General features: G+C 42.4%; 1 protein-coding gene across 5 annotated transcripts in view; it reads right to left on the bottom strand.

Annotated features, from left to right (window-relative positions):
• Positions 1–5,216, bottom strand: part of CHRM3 (cholinergic receptor muscarinic 3) — a 507,331-nt gene extending 502,115 nt beyond the window's left edge. For 3 of the 5 annotated variants that reach the window (XM_053607907.1, XM_053607908.1, XM_053607905.1), the window contains exon 1: positions 4,562–5,216. The gene's annotated coding sequence lies outside the window, so the exon portion shown is untranslated. The remainder of the gene's footprint in view (positions 1–4,561) is intronic. The other 2 variants (XM_053607909.1, XM_053607910.1) reach the window with 1 other exon arrangement.
• Between the last annotated feature and the right edge of the window lie 19,237 nt (positions 5,217–24,453).

Genomic DNA, 24,453 nt, shown 5'->3' with positions numbered 1-24,453 from the left:
AACTCTGTCAGGAGGGTGACTGTGCCTTAGGTCCGGGGTTTGTCCACACTGGGGTCAAATCAGAGACCAACAGAAAAGAAGTAAAATAAAAAACGGGATCTTGCTCCTGGAAAGACGTTCTTGGCAAAGGCAAGGCTGATTATCAAGGTCATAGCTAACGTCTTTCCAAGTAAGACATTAAGTCTGGTACTAAAAATGCAAACTTTAAACACAAAAAAAGCCTAATCCTATGAAATGGCAAATGTCACAGCAGTTAGAGAACCTGAGCTGAGGGGGCATGGGAATCACCAGAGCTCACTAGGGATGAGTCCGGACTCCCTTCTTCTGTGGTCTGCACTGATTGAATAATCAGGAAGGCCAGACCCCCAAATCCTGCACACAGCTCATCCGCGAAGGCAAGAGCTCCTACAAAGCATCTGTCAGCTACAGTCTGTTTGAGTATACTGTTTATTTTTGTTGTTGTTGTTGTTTGTTTTCCCTCCTACCATTATTTTTCTCATATTCCAGCTGGATTCAGGAGGAGCTGGTGGCACAATTGGTGAGAAGGTGCCAGAATATTCTTTCTGTTGACTTCAGCAGACCCTCAGCCTGTGTCAATATGGCAAGCTGCAGACTCAGGAGAGAAGTCTAAGAAAGTTCACTTCAGCCCAAGTCCTTGGCCTTCAGGAGGGCATGAGCCAGAAGATATAACAGGTAGAGAATGCAAATCACCAGCCTGCGGGGAGAGCCTGCCAGAGGCTGGGGAATCTGCCAGCTGCCAAAACTTCTGGACACAAAGGGAAAGACAGCAGCCAAAGACGGAGCCGGCAGGCCACTACCTACTGGCACTCAGAGCTCTCTGTCAAGGAGTATAGAGGTGGCTGTTAGTGCTCCAGCATTTGTTCAGAAAGCAATTCCACGTGTATTAGGTCCTTGAGACCACCCCAGGATGTGTACAGGGTGTATACAGGGTAGAGAAAGTCAGTTTTCACATAAGCCACATTGTGGTTTAACATTTTCAGTTGCTTCTCTATACCAAAATTATTTTTATTTATTTGTTTGAAGGCAAGGCTAATGCACATCTATGCTGCCCAGGTCATGCACCTGTTGGGGAAGGTAGCAGTCTGACAGCCCTCCAGGGAGGTACTGGGGTCACCCCTAAAAGGGGGAGCCTTTCATACCTGTACATCTTCTCCATGAAGAGCTGGGGGGGGGGGTGTGGAGCAAAGCAGTGATGGCCGATTTTGGATCCAGAGTCAGTCAGCTCTGCATTCAATCTTAACAGGGACCTCTTCCTTAATGCAGAGCACAGAGCTCAGCAGACACCAGAAATTAATTCTAATTTGACTGACTTTGCCTCCTGTCAAATTCATTAGATTATCTCTTCATACATCAAAACTTTGCACTGAGGTCGAAATTCTATCCCAAAGTTCTATAAGGCTAATAACCATGACAGGGCTTCCACCTGTCTAAGTGAACTTTAAAGATGAACAATCTGTATGGTATCTAGGAGAACTGTGCATTCGATGATTAGGAATAAGGCACATTTTATAGCATGCTGATTGATTTTTAAAAATAAGCAGGGTAGACATTTCATTTTATTGGATTCATACAGACCTTTAAAAAAAGCTTCTGTAAGGAAAAGAAATTTTAAATTCACAAGCATATTGTGTAAAAGAAAACATTTCCAGTTATTTATAGATTCTTCAGTGTCCCACTGTGAAGTATGATGTCATAATATATTATGATATAAACTCAGGTTCCATAAGCCAAGGACAGATGCATCTATCTGCATAGAGATCAGAATCTCCATCTCCATATGAGTCACAGTCCCTTCATCCCCTATCTAAAGTGCCACTGCACCACAGCTGTTCCCAATAGAAACCTCCCCGAACTGCAAACAAGACCCATTTTCTTAATAGTTATGCTGAAAACGCCCAGGACATTTATGAGTAAGCACCTAATTCTGCCAATGTTAACAATGTTATGAGGCCAGAACAATATGTTGGCTTGAGAAATAACAGGACGTGTTAGGTAAAACTCTGAAAAAATGTAATAATACATACATACATAAAACAACTTCATTTTTAATATGTTTTAACTTTCTGTGTATTCAATTTGCCATTGGGAGCCAAGATACTCTCTTTCTGCCAATTTTATGTGTTTTTTTTTTCCCATGCTCACTTTCAACAGGTTGCCTACAATTCAAGTCTAACATGTCATTAGAAAAAGCTCATACCCATGTTCGCATTAATATGTACACAGCTATGATTTAATAAAAAAAATAAAAAAATAAAAATTAATTCCTGTTTTATCTATAAAAAAGAAAAAAGAAAAAGCTCATACTTTTACGTACTCTAGCTTAAAGTAAAACATTTTCTTTCTGTAAGAAAATAAGTAATTTGTCTTTATAAGGAAAAAATGAAAAGGGACCCTGTAAGGAACTTTCACGCATGCCTAAATAATCTTCCGAAATAAACAATACTTTTAAAGTGACATTTTATTCCCCTCCCAGAAATAAAAATAGGATAATGAATATTCATAGATTTCTCTAAACTTTAAGGGAAACTTTCCTAAATAAGCTTAAACGTAGGTTTAATGCACAGCTACTGCTAATACAACATTTGTTCTTTCTCTAAATCTTCACCAATTCTGGGCTTGCTTATTTTCCCTCACAATAATTTTCCATGCAAAGGATTCACAGCCCAAGATTTTTTAAAGTTGACTTCTTACCTCATTTTCTTTTTCAACTATCAAATCTCTCTGCCTCCTTATCCACTGTTATTTAAAAAACAGCACTCCACCGGGAGTATTTTCCTGTTGAAAGCAATCTCACAGCACCCTCCCAACGTTCTAAGTCAGATCTGCAATGTAATCATTTTTAGATTAATCATGGAAGCGGAAGTTATCTTTCCATATGGAAATGGCTTCAACAATAACCCGCTTTCTTGTTCAATAGCAGCCAAATATGTATTAAGCTCATTAAGGCTAACCACGTAAAATAAACATAATCTGGAGATAGGCTCTGCGGTGTGTCGTGTGTGATGTAAACCACGTTTCTGGGGCATGTTGGAACGTACACAGAAGCAGCAGGCATGTTTCCCCTACGTGTTACTTGCAAGTGTCACCTCCTATAACAGGGGAAAGACCTCACTGTTTGGATTAATGTGCTGGCCCCCCAGTCCTGCCTGCATTTGCTCTAGGCTGAGCTTCCCCTTTGCGAACTATACATTCTTATGCAAGTTCTGTTAAGTAAATACACGGGCATTGTTTTAAACACAGGAAATAGATGATGAATGGCTCGTGCAATATAATGATCTCACGATATAAAATTATTTGGACTACATAATCACTAAACCCACTTTAAAAAGATTCTTTTTCAAGTAATAACCTACAAAGAAGGCCAACATGGGGGGAGGGGTGCTTATCGGTCTTACTGGTACTCAGAAGGCAAGAACGGAAATCTCTGTGCAGAGCTTACTGTGAAATAACCAGTGTCCTGAACAACACAATCTCCGAGATAAACGCATTTCCCTCCCCCCCGAGAGCGGTCTGTTCTCACTGCGAACATGGGCACAGGCAAAGATCGAGGCACATACCCTCACAGTCTTTGGACAGATTCAGTTAACACTCGCAGGCAAACGAAGCGTTGCAGGTTTAAGTCTGTCCATATGGACGGAGTGCCCGAACCCCTGCTTCCTCTCCTCGACTTCCAACCTGCGTGCAAAGAGCGTCTCACACACACACAAGCTTTTAGAATCGGATCGCAATTCCAACACGCACACCGCGAGTCCACAAGCGGATTCTGCCGCTAACGTCTATCGTCCCCGGCCCCGCGGTTTAAAAGCGCGCAGAAATCGACCTGGCTGCGAGGAGTCAGCGCTAGGAAGTGCCGCTACCAGGAAAGCCGGTGCAGTCCAGCGGCGGCCACTCCGCCAAGTGTGGACGCTCGGTGGGTCAGTCCCGACACGCACCAGCCCTTGTACCTTCGCCCGAGGGTTAAGCAAAGTGCCAAATCTGCCTGTTCGCCCCTAGAAATGCAATCCGAACGAGGGCCCCACTGCGAGCTCGGCAGGTGTCTGCTTTCGCCTCCTTAAAACCCGTAAGGAGTCGAAGGGGACCGGGGTGGGGGGCACACACGCCCGACCCAGGAGCGCGCTCACGAACACCCCGCGCCCAGCAGCTCCTCCTGCTGGGACACTCGGTGCCTCAGATCTGGCATTTGAGGAAGAAAAGAAGAGGACAGCGGGGTGTGGCGACCCGGGCCACCGCTCGCTTTATTCTCGTCTCTTTCCCGGCACTTGTGTGCCACCCGGCCGCTCCCCACCCGCCGCGGTCCCGGACCTCGAACTCGCCGCAGATCGCGCCCTCGAGATTCAACCCCCCCATCCTGCTCCCCAAATCCACCGACCAGCCTCTCTCGTCCGTCCCCAGTCCTTTCTTTAAACTCCCTAAGCACAGACGTTTCCTACCCATGTTGAAAACTTTTTCCTCCTTGCGCAAGGAGATAAGGCTGGAAACCAGGTCAGCAGCTGTCGCCACCCGCCCAGCCCAGCGCCCGGGTGGCGGGCGCCGAACTCACCTAGCAGCCGAGCTCCAGGTGACCGTCCCCCGCAGGTCCTCCGCGTTTCCCCGGTGCCAGGGGGCCGTCTGGTGCGCTCTGCCCCGGTCTCCTCCGGGTCAGCGTTCAGGGAGCGACTGTCCTTAGGCTCGTGCGCCCCTGCTCGAAGCCGCCCTTCGGTTCATCGCCAGCCTTCTCAGAAGCGCGGCCGCCGCCCCGGAGGACCGATCAGGCGAACGGGGATCCGCGCGCCGGCGTCCTGCCCCGCGGTGTGCGCTCCGGAGTCCGAGCGCTCCGCCCGCCGGCAGCTGTGGCCGCGCGTCACATGCCGCCTCCGGGCAGTGGCCGCGGCACCTGCCCCTGCAGCAGCGCTCCCGGCTCGCCAGTGCCGCCCCCCGGCCCTGGGCTCCTCGGCGCCCTTTCTGCGCACGCCCTTTTTCCTCCGTCTCTCCCTCACTTCCCTTCTTTCCGTCTCCTTCTTTACATTGTATTCCCTTTCTCCAAAAGCAGATGGAAGGCGCTCGCAGTGGGAGGGGGTCTTTGCCTTCTCACGAACTCTTCCTCTGCCTGGTGGTGGCGGTCGTGGCCACCGCTGGCCGCTCCTCCTTCCCTTCCTCGGCGCGTCCCTCCTCCTCCTGCGCCGCGAGCGCGGCTGTAACGCACACGCGGCTGCCCGGGCCCCGAACCCGCCGGCTTCCGAGCATGCCCCGTGCCCCGCGCGCCCGCCGGCTCTGCCCGCTCCTCCGGGCTGGGGAGGGGGGGATGTTCCCGGGGCCTCCCTGGTGGGCTCGCTGCGGAGGGACAGTAAAGCCTCACCCACCCCGGCCTCGCCAGCTCCCAAACGGTTCCAGGCTGAATTTTGTTGGTCAGTTAGTTCTGCTGTTCTCTCTTTTAAACTGATTTCCTCGGAGTGCTGGAAGGACTGGAAGGAAGTGAATTCCTTGGGCACAACTTACCAATGTCTGAACCTCAGCTCAGTTACTGCCTGGGACTCTGCCAAAAACCTTTCCCCAGGGAACTGTTTGAGGCGTCTGCTTTTTAGCATGTCATGAGAATCTCTATAGGGACGGTAGAGTAGAGGACGCTCTGCTGTTTCCTCCCATAGACATTTATACCTTAGAAAATGGGATATGCGTGCGTGAAAGGGACACGGGGGTGCGCACACACTCTCTTTTAAAATTAGAAAATAAAATAAAAGGTATAATTTTGCTACCCACGCTTTTAGAGGTGGGGGGGAGAAACGGGAGGAGAGAAAGAATTTCTTACTATATAAGCAACTAAACAAGGGAAAAAAGGATGGATGTCAAATATCAAAAATGAGGCTGCACCATCCTACTCTGGAGGTTTTTTTCCAAAATCATGTAAGAAAACATGGAGAATTCCACAAGAGAATTCCACAAGAAAGAACAAACATACTGGCTGTAACTCCTGGGGGGGGGGGTTAGAAAGAAGAAACAAGAAGAAAGAAAAGAGAAAAAAAGAAAAGGAAGGAGGAGAGAGGAAGAGAGATAAAGTTGAAAGAAAGAAAAATGAAATGGAATGGAAAGCACAGTATGAAATGGAACTTTAACAGTTGTAAAGGCAGGAAAGTAGATTTTAATTCTATTTTGAGGAAGAAAGTAGAAAAAGATAGAGCTTTTGAAAATATAAGTAACATCAAGAGATTAGAAAATGTAAATATACAAATTCCTTTCTCAGTCTACATTTCCCTTTAGGTTCAGCAATCTTTAAGACAGAAGAGACTAAACATTGCTTAGAAAGAACTGAGGTCATAATAGGAAAAAAAAAAAAAAAACTAGTGATAAAGTATGTGGCTACTTAAAGTAATTCAAATATCCAGGCTGAAGTGAGTTGTATACAGGACACTGGAATGATAGTAATAATACCAGTATAGCAGCAGTGTCTGGATACCTCCCAGATGGAAATGCGATAGTTGCCTTTGTATATTTCTCTAATCTTGAAAACAAAAATTCAGACAATTATTTTATCCCCATTTAATAGAAAGACAAGGATTGTAGAAAGACAAGGATTTACAGGAATAAGTAAATTGTTCTTTCTATGGTTAGGAAGAGGACCATGAATTCATAGTTGGCACATCACTTCCATTATGTAGAATTGCTATTTGCCTGTGGGAGTAGTCGTGCCATGGATAATATTTGGTAAATCCATAAGAACAGATAGGGACTAGAAGAATGAGCAAACAGATATTATCTGGTTTTCTTATTTTTAAGCCAAAAGATATATTCCAATATGTATATAGTGATTCGATTTGAGACAGACCTCTGACAATATTCTAGGGAAGACCCTGAAACGAATCATGTGTGAGGAGTCAGAAAAGGAAACAACTATAATTAATTAGTAGTAAAAGTATCATTCTAGACTATGTTCATTTCTCTTTGTAAATAGCCACTAGACTCATGCATATTTCCTGCTTCCCGCCAACCTTCTTATTACCTTCATGGGCAATATAAACGTAGCTTGCCTGTTTCTATTAAACAAACTGCAGACTACGGTGTTGACAAGAGTTCCCCCCAGTTTCTTGATACATGGATTCATGCCGGGTTGGATAAGGAGTTTGTTTCTGACTTTGGTGCCCCGTTTTTCACCTGATTTATCAAATTATGTTTCAGAGGAAAAAATAAAAGGGACACATAGTGAACTTGGAAATGAACCAAACTAGGGGCAAGGCTAATTTGTAGAATCCAAAATCAGAAACTAAGTTGTATTTACCTTTGAGTGTTGGTCTCAAACAAAGGAAACCAACCAACCAGAGCTGGAATATATTTAAAATCTTGCACCTTAGGTTCATTATTAAAAAAAAAAAAAAAAAAAAAAAAAAAAAACAGGATAAGCATAGGGATGTATTGATTTTATTTCACAGACTAGACAGGGTCTTGCTCTGTCACCTTCGCTATGGGCTACAGTGCAATGGTTTTGAGACTGGGAAATGGCAGGTACTGCTTTGGGTCCAACATTGCTGCAGGTGATGCCTCAGGCATTGCTCTGGGTGTTACTGCTATAGACCTAAATGAGCTGAGAAGTCTCAAGACAAAGTTTCAAATTGCCCTGTTCAAAACAGGCTGAAGGCAGGGCAAGTTCCAAATGGTCAGAACCAAGATGATGAAGGAACACTGCCCTTCCCGTGATATATCTCCCCTGTTTAGCCTGTCACCTAAATAGAAGACTACAGGAAACAGGGGACCAGTTGGTTCTCTTCTACTAGGAGAGCTAGCCTCTGCTCTGTCTGTAGCAGAGACTTTCTATACTTTCTGAATAAATCTCCATTTCACTTTACGCTGCTGGCTCACTTCTGGATTGTTTCTTGCATGAAGCCAAAGACCCACTTGGACTTCAAGTGACCGTCAGCATTGGGAGTTATATTTTTGTGTCATCATGGTAGCTCACTGCAACTTCAAACTCCTAGGCTCAAGCTGTCCTCCTAACTCAGCCTCAAGAGAAGCTGGGACTACAGATGTGCACTGGCTAATTTTTCAAAAAAAAAAAAATTTTTTTTTTTTATTAAATCATAGCTGTGTACATTAATGCGATCATGGGGCACCATACTCTGGTTTTATAGGCCATTTGACATATTTTCATCACACTGGTTAACATAGCCTTCCTGGCATTTTCTTAGTTATTGTGTTAAGACATTTACAGTCTACATTTACTAAGTTTCACATGTACCCTTGTAAGATGCACGGCAGGTGTAATCCCACCAATCACCCTCCCTCTGCCCGTCCTCCCCCCTCTCTCCCCTCCTCCCACAGATATTTTTCAAATTTTTATAGAGACAGGGTCTCACTCTTGCTCAGGCTAGTCTTGATCTGGCCTCAAGAGATCCTCCCACCTCAGACTCCCAAAGTGCTAGGAATACAGGAGCCACCATACTTTATCAGGATTTATTCAGTTATTCAATGACACTCTGGTTATGAGCAAGACAGATAGCCAATAATACTCTTATCTGCTGCATGATAAAATAGGCATAAACCCTAAACTAACTGTACAAAAGTTAGTTATGAACAGTAGCCAACGTAGGGCTGTAATTTGAGGTAATTAGAAGCACATGGGGTAAGTCCATTCCCACTGATTATTTTTTATGGGAACTTTATTTCAGTGGAAGTACTGGGATGCTGAGACCAAGAGGAGAGCTATAGTCTCATTGGGATAGAATATACAAGCACAGCTCAAGATGTTGGAGCTATAAAGGTAACTGAGGTTATGAGGGTTGAACGCAGTCACAGAAGAGTAGGAAGCCCCAGAAGTTGTGTGGCAGATCCCCTTAGTTATCTGGCTAAACTGCTAGGCTTCCTATGCTCCAGGCACGGTTCAGGAGGCCTGACACGTAGGGCACAATGTCTGAGAGGCTAAAATTGAGTACAGGTTCTCAAGATCCCGTGATTCTGAAGGAGCAGTTGGAGTTTGGGTCCAACCAGTGTGGAAGGACTTTAGTGAACACCTCAAACGTTCAGTGGACACCCCAATAATCCTTACATCGAACAATGCTGCCCTAAGAGAAAGAATAACCAAAACTTGATTTGTCCTAATGAAACAAAATCCAGGCCTTTGCAGGAGTCAGGTGAGCCACCCAGGAGTTAACAACCTGCTGGAAACCACCTGAAGTTCATGAGAGGCAGAAAGTATAAGCTAGACTCTCTACAAATGCAGCCCACAGTCAAAACTTACCAGACATGCAGAAAAAGCAGAAAAGAATATCCAACAACTAAAAGAGAAAAAGCAGAAGAAGAGTATCTAATGCCAAAAAACGATGGCAAGAAATGGTCCAGACTTTGGAATTAGTAGACCGGGACTTTGAAGGAACCATCATTGGTATATAAGCCATCTTGGAAATGGGAAAATGGATGAAGACAGAGTATGACTCTGTCTCAAAAAAACAAAATAAAATAAGGAAAAAGATACACTCAGACCCAGAAAAAAAACGAGAGAATTCATTATCAGTTGACCATAAACTCTACTGAAGGATATTCTTGAAGCTTAAGGCAAATAATCTTGGATTGAATTGTGAAGCAGTTTATATAAGAATGAGCAGTTCTTGAAAAGGTAAATGTATGAGAATGTATAAAAGAATAACTGTATAAGTTATAAATAGTAAGATTACCATTTGGGCATATACTACTTATTGAATTAAAATCTGTAACAACAGGTGGATAAGGGTAAATGTAAGACGCCTGCATTTTGTGATGTTTAAGCTACTTGCGTTTAATGATGATTTAGGATAGTAGTACTAAGATTTTTTTAGTGTAACCAATGAAAAAATTATACCAAAAGTATAATAAGAAAATGTAATGCAGAAAATAAAATTGAATTGTGAACCATACTTCACTGATGTAAAAGAAGTCAGGAAAGGAAGAATTAATGAACAAAGAACAAATGGGGCAAATAGAATTAATAACAAGATAATGAATTTAAAACTCAACTGTATGTATAATTACTTTAAATATAAATGTTATTATACATGAATGGCTTATATATATTATATATAAACATAAATGGCTAGGGTTTCAGGATGGATAAAAAACATCTAGATATTTTCTGTTTAGAGGAAGCACACTTTAAATATAAGAATATAGAAAAATTGAGAAGAAATGGAAAGAGTTTACCATGCACATACTGAACATTTTAAGATATCTATTCTTCTCAAATTGCCCTGTAGTTTCAAGGTATTACCAATCAAAATTCAAGATGTACATGTGTGTATATGTAAATAACATAAATTAAGATGCTTCTAAAATTTTTACATACATGCAAGAAACCTAGAATAGAAAAAATAATATTGAAGAAGAACATGATTAGATTTTTGGATTTACGGCCAGATTTTCAAGTTTATTATAAAGCTACAGAAGTCAAGATGCTATGATAGTGTCAGAAGGAAAGGGAACTAGACCAATAGAAAATAATAGAAAGTCCACATATACACCCACAACTTCACTTTACCTTCATTAACAGTGAAATAAGTCAGCAACAGAGGAAGCTAATTTATGGAGGTAGAGAGTTACATGGTTAGAAGAGATAATTTACAAGGATGGGGAAAGAAGGATGGCCTGCAGTGATGATAATGTTCTATCTTGAGCCTAGTGGTGGGCACCACAGTAAATAGACATGTAAAAATTTATCAGACTGAACACGTAAAATGTGTCCACATTACTGCACGTAGGACTATACCTCAAATGTTAAAAAGTGTATGTTGAGTATCTATCAGATGCAAAGCACTAGGTCCGGACATGACAGAGGATGCAAACTTCACACCTGAACACCTCCTTCCTGCCCTCTCAAAAATGGGGACAAAGACTTTCATTGTTAGAAAAGCTTGTACAACTTTCTTCTCATTTAAGGAAAAAAAGTAGTAAACTGATGAGGGGAGACAATAACTTCTCCGTACTCTGTTTTCTACACAATCGCCTTGGTCCTGATTCTTCTGGGTTAATCCACTAGGTTTTAAAAGGTAAAAACTAAGAATAGAAAGATCGGGAGTCATTTATTCTTTCATGGATCTCCTTACTCATTCACTTACTTTAAAGCACTCATTTAACTTAGCCAAACAGGTACTAAGCCATGCTCTAGTCAAATAATAGTTAAAGGAGGAGCTCTTAGAAACTTAAAGGATATGAATGGTTCTTTCAAACTTTTAAAGAAAGAGTAAACAAATTATGTAGCTCTAGAGGAAGCTATGGGGATGTAGCCTCCTGTGCATGATAAAACAGACTTACCTTTATTTTTATTTAGAGACATCTGGCCTATGAAATGGTGAGATTTTTATCTCTGAAAACATTTCAATATAGAACAATAATAATTACAGTCACTTTTAACCTCCTGTTTTTTGCTAGGTAAGGCAATATACACTTTCTATTCATTTTAACAACTACCTTATCAGGAAATTCATATTGATGTCCTTTTATAAATGGGGAAATTGGACAAGTGACAGAGCAAGGTCCAACCACAGGTGACCATTCCCTCCTTTAGATGATTTTTAAAGAATGTTGCCAGTGTTAAAGGATTCTTGCAGTGTCCAAGGATATATAGGACCTCCAAGATCTTTTCCAACTCGAAGATGTAAAATTTATCTTTTATGCAGAGTGGACCCTAGTGTCTGAAACCTGCACTTAATACAATTTGGTGGGTTTTCTTTATGAGTAGATCACATACATTTATGAATATTAATATAGGTGCAAGGCTTTAGAAGGTCTTACTTGTGCATACAAGTAAGAGCCTCTGAATTTTGAATTTATTTAACTAGTTACTCCTCTTTTGCCCATTTGTCATAAATGACTTTTCTGGGGAGCTGATAATGACAGGTTCCTCCCATCAAGTATGGAAAAAGAAGATGACAGCTATGCCTCCCCTCGGGAATGTCACAGAGCTAACGAGGAGATTATGTTAGCAGAGTGATGCAATGACCCAAGAACGTAGCAGTGGGGAAAGGAGGTGCCTGATTAGCTGGGAAAGAAAATGTTGGTGATCACGTACACCATTTTCTCTTTTCTTTTCTCTTGGATTTGCTTTTGTTTTTCTATTTCTTCTGACAACATCGAGTGTCATTGGGAACTCCATGTTCATTTTGCCTCAGTCTCTTCATGGTCTCTTGGGGTCACGTAGACCTAGGCTGTCTCCCTGCTGCTCTGAGTTCTATCCTTGAGCAATGCTATTCATGGTCAAGGCTGTCACAACTGCAAGTTGAATGATGGCAAACGCCTCATTACCCATCTTTACTTCCCTCCTCCATTTCCAAACGTTTTTCATCTGAATTTTTTGTGGCCAAGTGAACCGACATCTTCCCAGTTCATTTCCTGATTCCTTTGACTCATCTCCCTACTCCTTCAATAAGTTGTTAATTACCATCGAATTCACTCCTTAAAACTCCCCCAAACTGGTAAATGGATTGTGTGTTAATATTTACAAAGTTTATGGCAGATACTCAGAAATTATTTAAAGCAAGAAAATGATCTTTAATGTAATAGTAGAGGCAATGTCATTTCTAAGAACAATATGATAACAATTTGTTTAATGTTTATCTATAATCTTTTAATACCTTAAATACTTGTAGTGGTGTGATTTTAATCTCTGATGTCACTACCTTGTTTTATGAGGAGAAAAAAAGGCTAAAATAGGCATGGATGTTTATTAAATGTGACAGAAGTGAAAAATTAGCAGAAGTTAGATTCGTACTTAGTAGTCTATTATCCTGAAATAATACAGATATGATTTCTGCTTACAAATAAAACTAGTCTAGTGAGGGGAACAGCTATTCTTAGGTAAAAATAAAACAAATACCCTTTATTCTCTTTATTATCAATCAAATTTCTCCTCTCATCTAATTGTTTTATACTACATAAATTTAAAATTTTAAAACATAAACATGTGTCTCATCTACATTGTTTACAAGGGATTATCTGTGGGATAATTTTGACTCCAGAATTTCCCTCTTGCTATGGAATTTTGTCTTTTACAGAACCTGTGCCAAGGAACACAAAATAATTATCACAGTTGAGAGAGAGAGAAAGAATTCAGAGATTGAACGTATTTGTAGAAATACTATATCATGAATTTAAAAAGTATGCTTATGTTATTCATGATTATCTGTTGAATTATTAATTCTTATAATTAAGACTTGTTTACAAACTAGTAAATACATTGGTTGAAGCTTCTAGAGCTATTAACCATATGGATTGTGCTAAAATGACCCAAAGTCTTTTCTAGACAGTATGAGGCTGCATTTCAACTCATTATGGAAACTATTTTTAATAGTTTCAGTCTTGATCTATAAAACTTTCTTTTATTTATTTATTTTTTATTTTTTTTTGAGACAGAGTCACACTCTCTCACCTTGGGTGGAGGGTCTAGAGTGCCATGATGTCACAGCTCCTAGCAACCTCAAAATCTTGGGCCCAAGCAATCCTCTTGCCACAGCCTCCCGTGTAGCTGGGACACAGGTGCCACATGCCTGGCTAGTTTTTTTTTTGTTTTTAGTAGAGATGGGGCCTTGCTCTTGCTAAGGCTGGTCTGAAACTCCTGACCCTAAGCAATCCACCCACCTCAGCTTCCCAGAGAGCTAGGATTGCGGGCGTGAGGAACCATGCCCGGCCTACAACTTTGGTTTTGAATTTTGGAGTTCCTTTTCCTTCTCCTCCTCGTCCTTCTTTCTGCTCTAAGACATTTTCAGGTTCGGAATCGCCTTCCTCCTCTTGTCCTTCCTTTCTTTCCTTATTTACCTTTCTTCCTTTCTTCTTTCCTCCTCTCTAGTATTCTGCATTCCTAAATCCACAGTCCTCTTTCCCAACATTTCCTAAGTAGGTAGCAGCGTCTTTTAGCATCGTGTGTGTCCGACACGGAGCATGTTATTTAGCGTGGTGCTTCCCTAGGAGGTCATTTCATTCATTACACTCCTCTGCCACTACTCCTGTCTTCTAAACCCCTCACACTTCTCTCCTGAGCATTTCTGGGAAGATCAACCTAGCTCCTCTGCTGAATTCTGCCCTGGACTGGGTCCTCCCTAGTGCAGACAGAGTAATATTTTAAAGTCTTTTGGTAATGTAAATCTTATCTTTCCACTCCCTGAGAGAGTGTAACTCTTTTCAACAAATCCCTGGATGTGTTCTTAACTCTGTTGCCCATCTAACTACTTGTGGTCCTTGAGCTCTCAGTGTAAAAGTCACTTTCTCACAAGAGCTCCCCAGGCTAGATTGATTTCACGCACACCCGGTGCTCTTTCTTTAGAAAAATCTTTACCTCTTTCATGTTCACATGGATGGAGCTGGAACATATTCTTCTTAGTAAAGTATCTCAACAATGGAAGAAAAAGTATCCAATGTACTCAGCCCTACTATGAAACTAATTTATGGCTTTCACATGAAAGCTATAACCCAGTTATAACCTAAGAATAGGGGGAAGGGGGAAAGAGAGGGGAGGAAGGGGGGAGGATGGGTGGAGGGAGATTGGTGGGATTACACCTGCGGTACATCTTACAAGGGTATATGTGAAACTTAGTAAATGTAGAATGTAAATGTCTTAACACAATAACTAAGAAAATGCCAGGAAGGCTATGTTAACCAGTGTGATGAAAATGTGTCAAACGGTCTATAAAACCAGTGTATGGTGCCTCGTGATCACATTAATGTACACAGCTATGATTTAATAATTAAAAAAAAAGAAAAAAGAAAATAAAAATAGTACTCAAAAAAAAAGAAAAGAAAAGAAAAATCTTCTGCTTAGATGCTGAGTCCCCATAGACTGTAGTCCGCCGGTGACAGGTCCTTCATTGTTTTCCTCGTTACTGTATCTATAGGACCACAATTGTGTTCTTTGTCAGGATAACCGTGCCTAGCCTTAATTCTTTTTTTTTACAGTTTTTGGCCAGGGCTGGGTTTGAACCCACCACCTACTCCTTTGAGCCACAGGCGCTGCCCCGCCTATCCTTAATTCTTTATACTTCCATGTGAATTTTAAAAGAAGTTGTCACTTTCCATTAAAAACCCACTGGGATGTTGATGGGGATCATATTTAATCAAGAGATCAATTTGGGAAGAATTGATATCTTTTTAATGTTGACTTTTGCAATTCATGAACATAATTTATCTGAATAGTAATTAATTTATATTTATTTATTTTATTATTTATATTTATTTATTTATTTTTGAGACAGAATCCCAGTCTTGTCACCCTAGATAGAGTCCATAGCATCACAGCTCACAGCAACCTTGAACTCTTGGTCTCAAGCCATCCTCTTGCCTCTGCCTCTCAAGTCGTTGGGACTACAGGTGTCACCACCACGTCTGGCTAGTTGTGGGAATTCTTGTCAGGGACAGTGGTGACGTTTACTTTCAAATCGGGTCAGGCCAGTTTCTTGGCTCGTACCTGAGTTTCCTGTCCTATTCCTGTACTTGGCGCTTTTAGGATTAAATTTAGCACATATAAAATAATAGTCTCAACATTAATATCCAAATTAAATAAGATAGAGACGTATACATCCTACCCATTAAAAAGACCTGAAAATATGATAACACCACAGTCCCCAGGGAGACCTGCTGCTTCTAGCTTTCTGCTTCACCATCCTTAATTTGTTTGTAGCTTTTACTGAGTTCTCTTTAGGGTCCATCATTGGCTCCTGGTGTTCCAGTTCAGATGTAATCACATCTTCGTCCGGAGCAAGGAAAAGAACAGAGTGACAAGAAGGAAAGGTAAAAAGGCTGATCTGTACCTGGATGGTCCACTAAAAGGTTAAAAGATGCATCCAGCAACTTCCTCTTACATCTCATTGACAATTCCGTTTGCAAAGGAAGCTATGAAATGTGATTTGCTCAGAATATAATTTGAGTTTTGCAAATAAGAAAGACAGGGAAAGTGGACATCTGATAAAAACACTAACAACCTCTGCTCTGTTTCCTCTCTGCTGTTAGGATGACTGTATAACCTACTTTGAAGCATGACTTCCTTATCCATCCGTTTGTGATTCTACTGTGATCTGCATCACTGCCCACAGTGTCTTATTTACGAAATAGATTTCTCTGTGTGAGTGATCCCGTTGCTCAACACACACAGTGATACTATCCTAAAAACCTCCTCCGGGACTGGACTAAACTCAGTCAAACAACATAGAGGAATAGGTACTAATGGCTTTTTTCCTTTTCTAAAGTGTAGGCTTCTGAAAGGTACAAAATAAGTTTTACATATTACATACTCCCAAAACTTAGTCAAAATGGCATCTTCTAATGAAATATAGACGCAGTTGAAGTAAGTCAACTAATAAATAAATAAGAATACCAATCAATTGAAAAAGAGCAAAATTTTTTTCTAGACTCTCGGACTCATAGAGTTCTTGCTGATACCAGTAATGTGACTTAAAACATTATAGCTGGACAAAAAATTAGTATTTTGAGATGAACCATCTGCCATTTTCCCTCTGTCCCCAGCAAAGTAATATATTTCCTTTTCTTTGGAACTAATACTGAGGTTTTCCTAACAGAGTTTGGCATTTCCTGGGTGGGCTCACTGGCTTCCTCGTGGAAGGCTGAAGCAGCAAGGGGCCACCCAAGGCAGGGCTGGGGTCTGCTCTGGAAGGAGTGGCTTCTAACGGGGTGAGAGAGTATGGGACAGTCCCAGCAGCTGCGGGAGCCTGTTTTAGCTTTGGGGAACTCCCACATCTGTCTCCCCAAGGAGTCACAGCTCCCTGCAGCCTGAGATGAATTGAGGAGAAGGAAATTGTTGGGTGAATAGGCAAGACTCCCACTTCGCCCACGGGGGAGGTTTCTAGGCCTTCCTGCTCTGTGGCAAGGCAATTTGGTTGAATTGGTTTGGAGATACTGTCTGGAAGTCACAAGTCCAGCGGAACTAGGGAACCTATTTTAAATCTGGATTTCACTTGCAGCTCCCAGGAAACAAGGGACGAGGTCATCATCTGGGAAGGGTTTACCCTCCAGCCCTGTGGGGCATCTGGGGCACACAGTCTGAGGTGCCATTTGGGTGGCGTTTTGTGCTCCTGGGACCCCATTCGTTTGATCAGCCCTGGAATTTTGTGTTGGGGATTCTCAGTGGTATCTGTGTTTGTTATTTGTGGGCTCTGCTGCAAAGTTCTGTCTAAAAGTGCCCTGGGAAGAATTCTGTCTGAATGGTCAACTTAGAGCTGCGAACCTGAATCATTAAAAGATGCATCCAGCAACTTCCCCCTTACATCTCATTGACAATTCTGTTTGCAAAGGAGGCTATGAAATGTGGTGATTTGCTCAGATTATAATTTGAGCGATTTTCTCAGAATATAAAGGAGAAAGATTTTATTGTATTCTCTGTATGTGCTGGAGGGTGACGATAACTGGACCTGATTTTTGGTAAAGTGAGGTCTTCCTGGGGTGAGAGGGAACACCTCATCGACTCCCACCCACTCAGCTGCCCTCCCCACTCCCACCTGGGCATGTGCGGGGCAGGCAGGCCCCAGGGACCTGCAGATGGCCGCCCGGGCCAGCCCTGAGCTGTGCTTGACAGAATTCCTCTTACCAGCGACAAACCCTGACCAAGGTCTGCTGTTGCCATTTGCCTAGAACAGGAACAGGTACTTCTTAAGACATGTGAGGGACGTCTTAAAAATTAATGCATTCCCTAAAGCACCTTCTTTCTTGTCACCACCACCTTTTTAATTTTTTTTTTTTTTTTTTGGTTTTTGGCCGGGGCTAGGTTTGAACCCGCCACCTCCGGCATATGGGACCGGCACCCTACTCCTTGAGCCACAAGCGCTGCCCACCACCACCTTTTTAAATGTTTGTAATTTTGATAAAGTACCTAACACAATGTGTGCATTTCTTTAAAAACTTCCTGTCTGTTAGTTTGCTTGGTTCGGGCTGTTTATGATCCTCATGTCTGTGTACATTCTGCTGCAATTTTTTTTTTTTTTTTACTCCTCAGTTAATTATGAACAAAAAGCTTTGTGCTGCTCCCTGAGTGGGCGAAGGGGTGCCCATACTCTCTAGGTTAGAACTTGGGATCTGGAATGGTCTCTTGGTGCAGGAAGCTTATTTTGGCAAGGGGGCACCCTGGACAATTTATGTACAGTTAATATCCTTTTTGTAAAAAAAAAAAAAAAAAAAAAAATTAGAAAAATAATTGCCTAAATGGTTGTAAAAGTCTTCAGGGAGCAAAAAATGCCAGGACAGAAGTTTGGGGGGTTTTGTTTGTTTGTTTGTTTAAGTACAGGATTCAGATGGTAAATAAAGGGGCCTTGGCTCCAAATATCCCCACAGGAGCCCTGGAAAAGTGTGACAGTGGAGAAAGGTTGGTGCCAGGTCTGTGGACGGGGTGGTCTCAGGGAGGGCCTCCACCCAGACCCTGGCACCAGCCCTGTTTGGGGCTCTGCAGCCCAGGCAGCAGTGCAGAAGCTGCAGGGCGGTGAGCAGAACCACAAGCCACAGCTGAGAAATGTCAGTGATACTCAACTGCATTTAAATGGCTGTTTCTGAGACTGGGGTGACTTTACAGAATTGTTAAACTGTGTGAAGAGTTTGAAAAATGCTCTCCTCTGTTTGATGGGAGCTGAGCCTGGGACTTGAAAACTTGCAATTGGACTAACCTGGGGCTTCTAGGAATTACATCTGGATCCCAGACATTGGACTGAAGGCAAAGTTGTACAAGGCCCTTCTGGGGACAACTTATGATAGCTCTTGCTTTGGGTTTGTCTGACTTGTAAGTGATACTGGAGGAAAGAGTGTTGGAGCCTTAGTACAGATGCCGGGAGACATCCCAGGCCAGTGACATAAGTCTCAAAGCCACTGAATAATATTATGAGAGGGTGACCTCTTTGCCTCAACAGCTACTTATAAATTGTTGTTAAAGACTATTTATTCTTAATCCTGCCACCCCTTTACCAGACAAAAGACTGTTTAAAAGTTTCAGAGGCTGTGCATTCTAGCAAGATGGATCTGTCAAACTAGCCCATGCCAGAGCAGGATTGGGGGCCTTTTTCATCGACAGAGCAGCTTTATGGACAAGGAGAGGCTGAGTATGTGGTGACCACAGCAGAGGCACTGCCACCTGGGACTTCAGCCCAAGAAGCTGAGCTGTAATTACCAAGAGGAAAAAGGGTAAATGCTTATGCGAACTGTAAATATAATTTTAAGATTGTACATGTTTATGGTGCCTTTTAAAAGAAAAAGTGTCTCCTGATGACAGATGATACGAGTATTGAGCATGGCTTTGAAATGATGGCCTCTGCACAGGCTGGGGCTAAGTCTGTGCATGTGGCCAGCCGGGGGTTGGGGGCAGGTGGGTCAGGAAGGAAATCAGGCCACAGAGATGCTAAGGAGGCCTGTAGAGGTATCTCTTCTCTGGGGCCTTGATACGCGGCTCTACCAAAGCCAAAGACTGGGGCTCTGCCATTTGGGATGGCGCAGCAGCTAAGTGCAGACAGGTTTCTCACGGACTCATTCTCCAGACCGAGACCTTGGCTCAGTCTCTTGTGAGGCACCAGCGTGAAAGCCTGCATTGTGGGCGTGATGCTTTAGTGTGACTTGGGAGGGGAGGTCCTTCGAGAGGACCCTGTTTCCAGCAGACCATGTGTGTACTTTCCTTAATGGGTTTGGGGGACCTCATTTGAGAAGACCCTGTTGGCAGCAAACTGTTTATGTGCTTGGGGTGATCTCAGGACAGAAAGGGGACCCACTGCCAAAGGAGCCCAACAAGTGAGGTTTCAGTGGTTGGGAAAATTGATTTTTACTCAGATGCTTAAACTTGTGCTAGTAAATACCTTCTACCGGAATGGAGGGAGCATGTGGATGGATAAAGTAGTAGCCCATATTCCAGTATGGGCTCCTAGCAGGAGCTGCTGGGATGGGACAAGGCACTCATCAGGGTCCTGTGAGTGTATATCAGCTCAGAATGGGAAAAAGCTCAGAGGATGATGGGGTGACAGATATCAGCAGGCCAAGGAGAGTTCAGGAGCTGGAAAATGACATGTTGGCAATGGCTACTGTGGATAGGCCACGGCAGAGACAGCTCCACAGCTGAGGGTACCACTGCGCTCGGCTGCTCCATGACAGTGCCCTTTGCAAGGTCTTTGCTTCCTCCCATCCGCACCTGGATCTACTACATGGCGTCCTGTGCTCGCCCATGAATTTCTTCAAGGGGACTCCCAGTAGGAAGCTGGTGAGCCTTTTCTCCAGGAAGATGGACATGGGTCCTGCAAGCCATCAAGATGTTCATAGGCTCTCCTCCTCCATGCAGAGTGATGAGGGGCCTTTTCTTGAATTAGAGGTAATCCAGCAAATAAGGAAAGCTCTACATCTAGAATGGAAATTGCATGCACCCAAAAATATATTTTAGGGAGGCTATATAGCTACCTGTATTTTGTATATGTTTTTTACATGGCAAAATTACACTACCTTAAAACCAATGATAAAGTACACAAGAAAATGAAATCAATCCCTTATTTCTGGACTCTCTGAGCTAGATAAAGGCACACTGCTTCAGGGTTTACAAGCACTGTTAGTATTAGAAGTCAACTCACGCCATTCTTTCGTATTGACTCAAGTTTTTTAACTTCCTTTTAAGTTTGATATACCTTTAAGTAATTCCAGAGGAGTCTTAGGTGTTTAATCTTTACCTTCAACCAAGGGTTCATCTCTCTCTCTGTCTCTTTCTCCCCTTCCATCCCCCTCCCTGCTTCTCTCCTTATCCTGAAATTCTATACCCAGTTCAGTTTTCTTTTCGTGTTCCACTGTACCATAAACTCATTATGATACAGTCTCTATTCAATTATCAGAATGTGTTTTATTTTCAAATTTATTTATATTATTCAGTGCTGATTGTTTTACACTTTTAAGATTGAGAATGAATGAGTTCCCAGGGGAATAAACCAGACATAGCAATTTCCTAGTATAAAACTTGGACTGAATTGAAGCAGGTGGGTTTTCAGAATAGTTCCTACTGGAAAGTTATTTTTGTTACTAATTTTACTTTAATGGACAGCAAATGGCAGAGTGGAAAGCATTTGAAACAGATCTGAGACTTCATTCATTTGCTGGGCAAATGTTTGTTGAATGTCAGCTGTGCCAGGACCTATTTCTAGACATGCTAAGATGAAGACAGAATTTCTTCCAAAAGAGTGTGAAGAAGAGAGCTGGAGAGGAGAGGGTGGGAAAGAGAGAGGGGTGGGGGAGAGGGAGAGACAGAGAGAGAGAGAGAGATAACATAAGACTGCCTGGGAGGTAGCGATTAAGAGGTCAGAGTTACATAGACTTGTAACTTGTAACTTGTCTAGAGTTACATAGACAAGTTCACTTCTCATATTTCCCGATTAACAATTGGTTAGGTTATTTAATTAACCTCTTTCAGTCTTAGTTTCTAACTGGTCTCTTAAAATTGGGGATTTTTTTTTTTTAAGACAGAATCTCAAGCTTTCACCCTTGGTAGAGTGCCATGGCCTCACAGCTCACAGCAGCTTCAAACTCTTGGGCTCAAGTGATTCTCTTGCCTCAGCCTCCCAAGTAGCTGGGACTACCGGTGTCCGCCACTACACCTGGCTTTTTTCTTTGCTGTTGTTGTTGCTTTTGCAGTTGTTGTTTTAGCTGGCCCGGCCGGGTTCGAACCCGCCAGCCTCAGTGTAGGTGGCCGGTGTCCTACTCACTGAGCTCTGGGCGCCACCCAAAATTGGGGATATTTGATTCAAAGGAGTGTTCGGAGAAACAATTAATTGTGAAGTGCTTATCACGATACCTGAGATCCATTAGATATCAGTAATAGAAAGGATTTAAATTATTTTTGGAAAAAAATCAATCCTATCATAACTCAATAATTACTGAAGTGCCTTAGATCAGATCATGATATTTTAAGAGCCCTGGGAATAGCTTCTGGATCCAGCGGGGGTGACTGTGGCGAGGTGGTGGTGGCAGTAAGTGGCAAGGCAAGGTATCTAGTTGTTAACTGCTATTGGGAATCTGAACAGACAAGAGCAGTTACATAGAAAATAGGAGAAGAAAGTTCGTCACAGACAGGAAGGATATTGAGAATAATAACATGGCGGTGATATGTACCATGGTGTGCGTGCAGGGAGCACGGCATGTCTTCATATCGCCTGAGCAGAGTGTTGCAACAGAAGGCAGATGGAGGTTATCTGCTCAGCCCGTCCTTAAGGCCAGACTCTGGAAGATTTTGGATCTTGACTGCTACAACAATGTGGTTGCATTTCACCTTATAGCTAATAGAATGCCACAGGAGGATTTTCAGCTGAAGAGTGAAACGCACAGCCGTTGTGTGGAACATGGGTTTCAAGTGGAATCGATCAGTGGCAAAGGAGTCTCCAAGGAGGGTGTTTTGTTAGATAAGCAAGAACCGATGAAGAGCTGATACAAGGCTGTGACTCCAGGATGACTCCTGGGTGATGATACTTAAACCTGAGGCCGTTAGTGCCAGAGAATGAGTTTGGGAGATGGCGAGTTCAGTCTTTAATTTGTCAACAAAACAAGTGCAGCAGTGAATTTTCTTTGGAAAATGGATACGGAGACATCCAGGAAGGATTTGGAAATAAAATTCTGAAGATTAGAGTAGGTCTCAAGCTAGGGATATAGATGGGGGTCCTCACATGGTCGAGTTCATGACAGTCAAGGACAATTTTCAGGAAGATTGTTCTAATCAAGGCAATGAGTCAGTGGAATCCTAGGAAGTAATCACTGTTCAGAAATCAGAACAAAAAAGGAGAGACCACACAGAGGGAAACAAGGACTTCTTAATGCCCCGTAGATGCTGGAACTGGAAGACTGCAGTGTCACAGAAAACAGTGGAGTAAGGGAACTCACATAGAGGGAGTGATCTCAAGTATCTTATGAGCCAGAGACTTTTGGTAAAATAAGGGTTAAGGACTTTTTTTTACATTTGCCAATTAAAATATTGATAGAGATCTTATTGAGACTAGGTCTCTCAGTAACAGGGTTTTGAAACTGAAATTGTGTTATAGGTTAAGAAATAAACATTACAAGTAGTGTACAAAAATTTAGAGAGGTTTATTGTAATTGACATACAATAAAGTGTACATATTTAAAGTGTACGATCTGGTAAGTTCTGACTTGTGTATATGTGTGTATATATCTATATGACAGTGTAATCATGATCGAGATAATGAACTTACTTATCTTCTCAGAGGTTTCCTCCTGGCCTTTCGTAACTCTTCCCCTCCCCTCTGTGTTGTCTGCCACCCCCCATCAACAGCTATAGCTTAGTTTCTATTTTCTAGAAACGTATATGAATGGAACTATATAACATGTACACTCTTTTGGGTACCTGGCTTTCTTCATTCAGCATGATACTTTGGGATCTATCCATACCGCAGTATGTACGTATAGTTAATTCCTTTCTGCAGTACTGAGTCTGTTTACTTGCTGATGGACGTTCGAGTTTAGACTATTCTGTATAAGTATTCTGTGTACATTCCTGGACAAGTCTTCCTACGGCTATGTGTCTCACTCTTATCCCTACCCAGGTATGAAATGATCTCATCATACAAAAAGTGCATCTTTAACTTATGAAACTGCCAAACTGTACCATTTTACATTTTCACAGGCAGTGGATGAGGATGTCAGTTCCTCGACCTCCATCCCAGCACTTGATAACATCAGTCATTTCAGTTTCACCCATTTTGATAAGTGTCTCGTCAGATTTGATGGTGGTTTAATTTGCACTTCTATAATAAGTATTGATGGTGAGCATATTTGAGGTGCTTACTTATCATTGGGCTATCTTTGGTGGGGTGTCAGTTGGATGGTTTGCCCAATTTTAAGTATTCTTTATTACTGAGTGTATGTGTGTGTGTATGTATATTTGTGTGTATGTGTGTATATATATCTGGATAGATCCATATTTCACCAGAGAGCTCACATATCATTTAGAGAGTTATCTATACAAGAGCTATCTGGAAAGCACCCATCCATGTAATATGGAAAATAGAGAGATGCATGACTGGATACTTTCCGGGCAGTCCTCCTGTGTCAGGATTCCTTTCCTTTAACATTGCATTCAGAATATGGCAGAAAAGAGGAATCCTGATGGAGAATTTCTTAGCACAGAAAAGACCTGGCTTGGTTGAGAGGAGCTGGCTTACTTGTCTTCCAGGACAGGAGGAGGGAAGGCAAAGAGAAGCACAGATACAGAAGCATAAATGTCTGAATGGAACTCAGAGGAAGGAGGGGGCACCAGTCTCATTCCAGACTAAGAAGGAGCCCTGGCTCCCTGCACAGCTTGTTACAGATGGGAAGGAGCCTCTGAAAGCCTGGTGCTCTCTCACAGAGTTCAGCTAACACATCCTCGTGAGAAATGTTTTAGAGAACCAGACAAGAGAAATTTGGGGATAGATATAGCAGTAAGTGGTAATTTGAAACAGCTCTGGGGAAACTTGCCATTCGTATGATTCCGCGGTACCTTTTCTGAGGCAG

The sequence above is a fragment of the Nycticebus coucang genome, chromosome 10, assembly GCF_027406575.1.
Source record: "Nycticebus coucang isolate mNycCou1 chromosome 10, mNycCou1.pri, whole genome shotgun sequence".
NCBI lineage: Eukaryota > Metazoa > Chordata > Mammalia > Primates > Lorisidae > Nycticebus > Nycticebus coucang.
The sequence above is the reverse complement of the archived record's forward strand: the minus strand, read 5'-3'. Positions and strand labels throughout refer to the sequence as shown.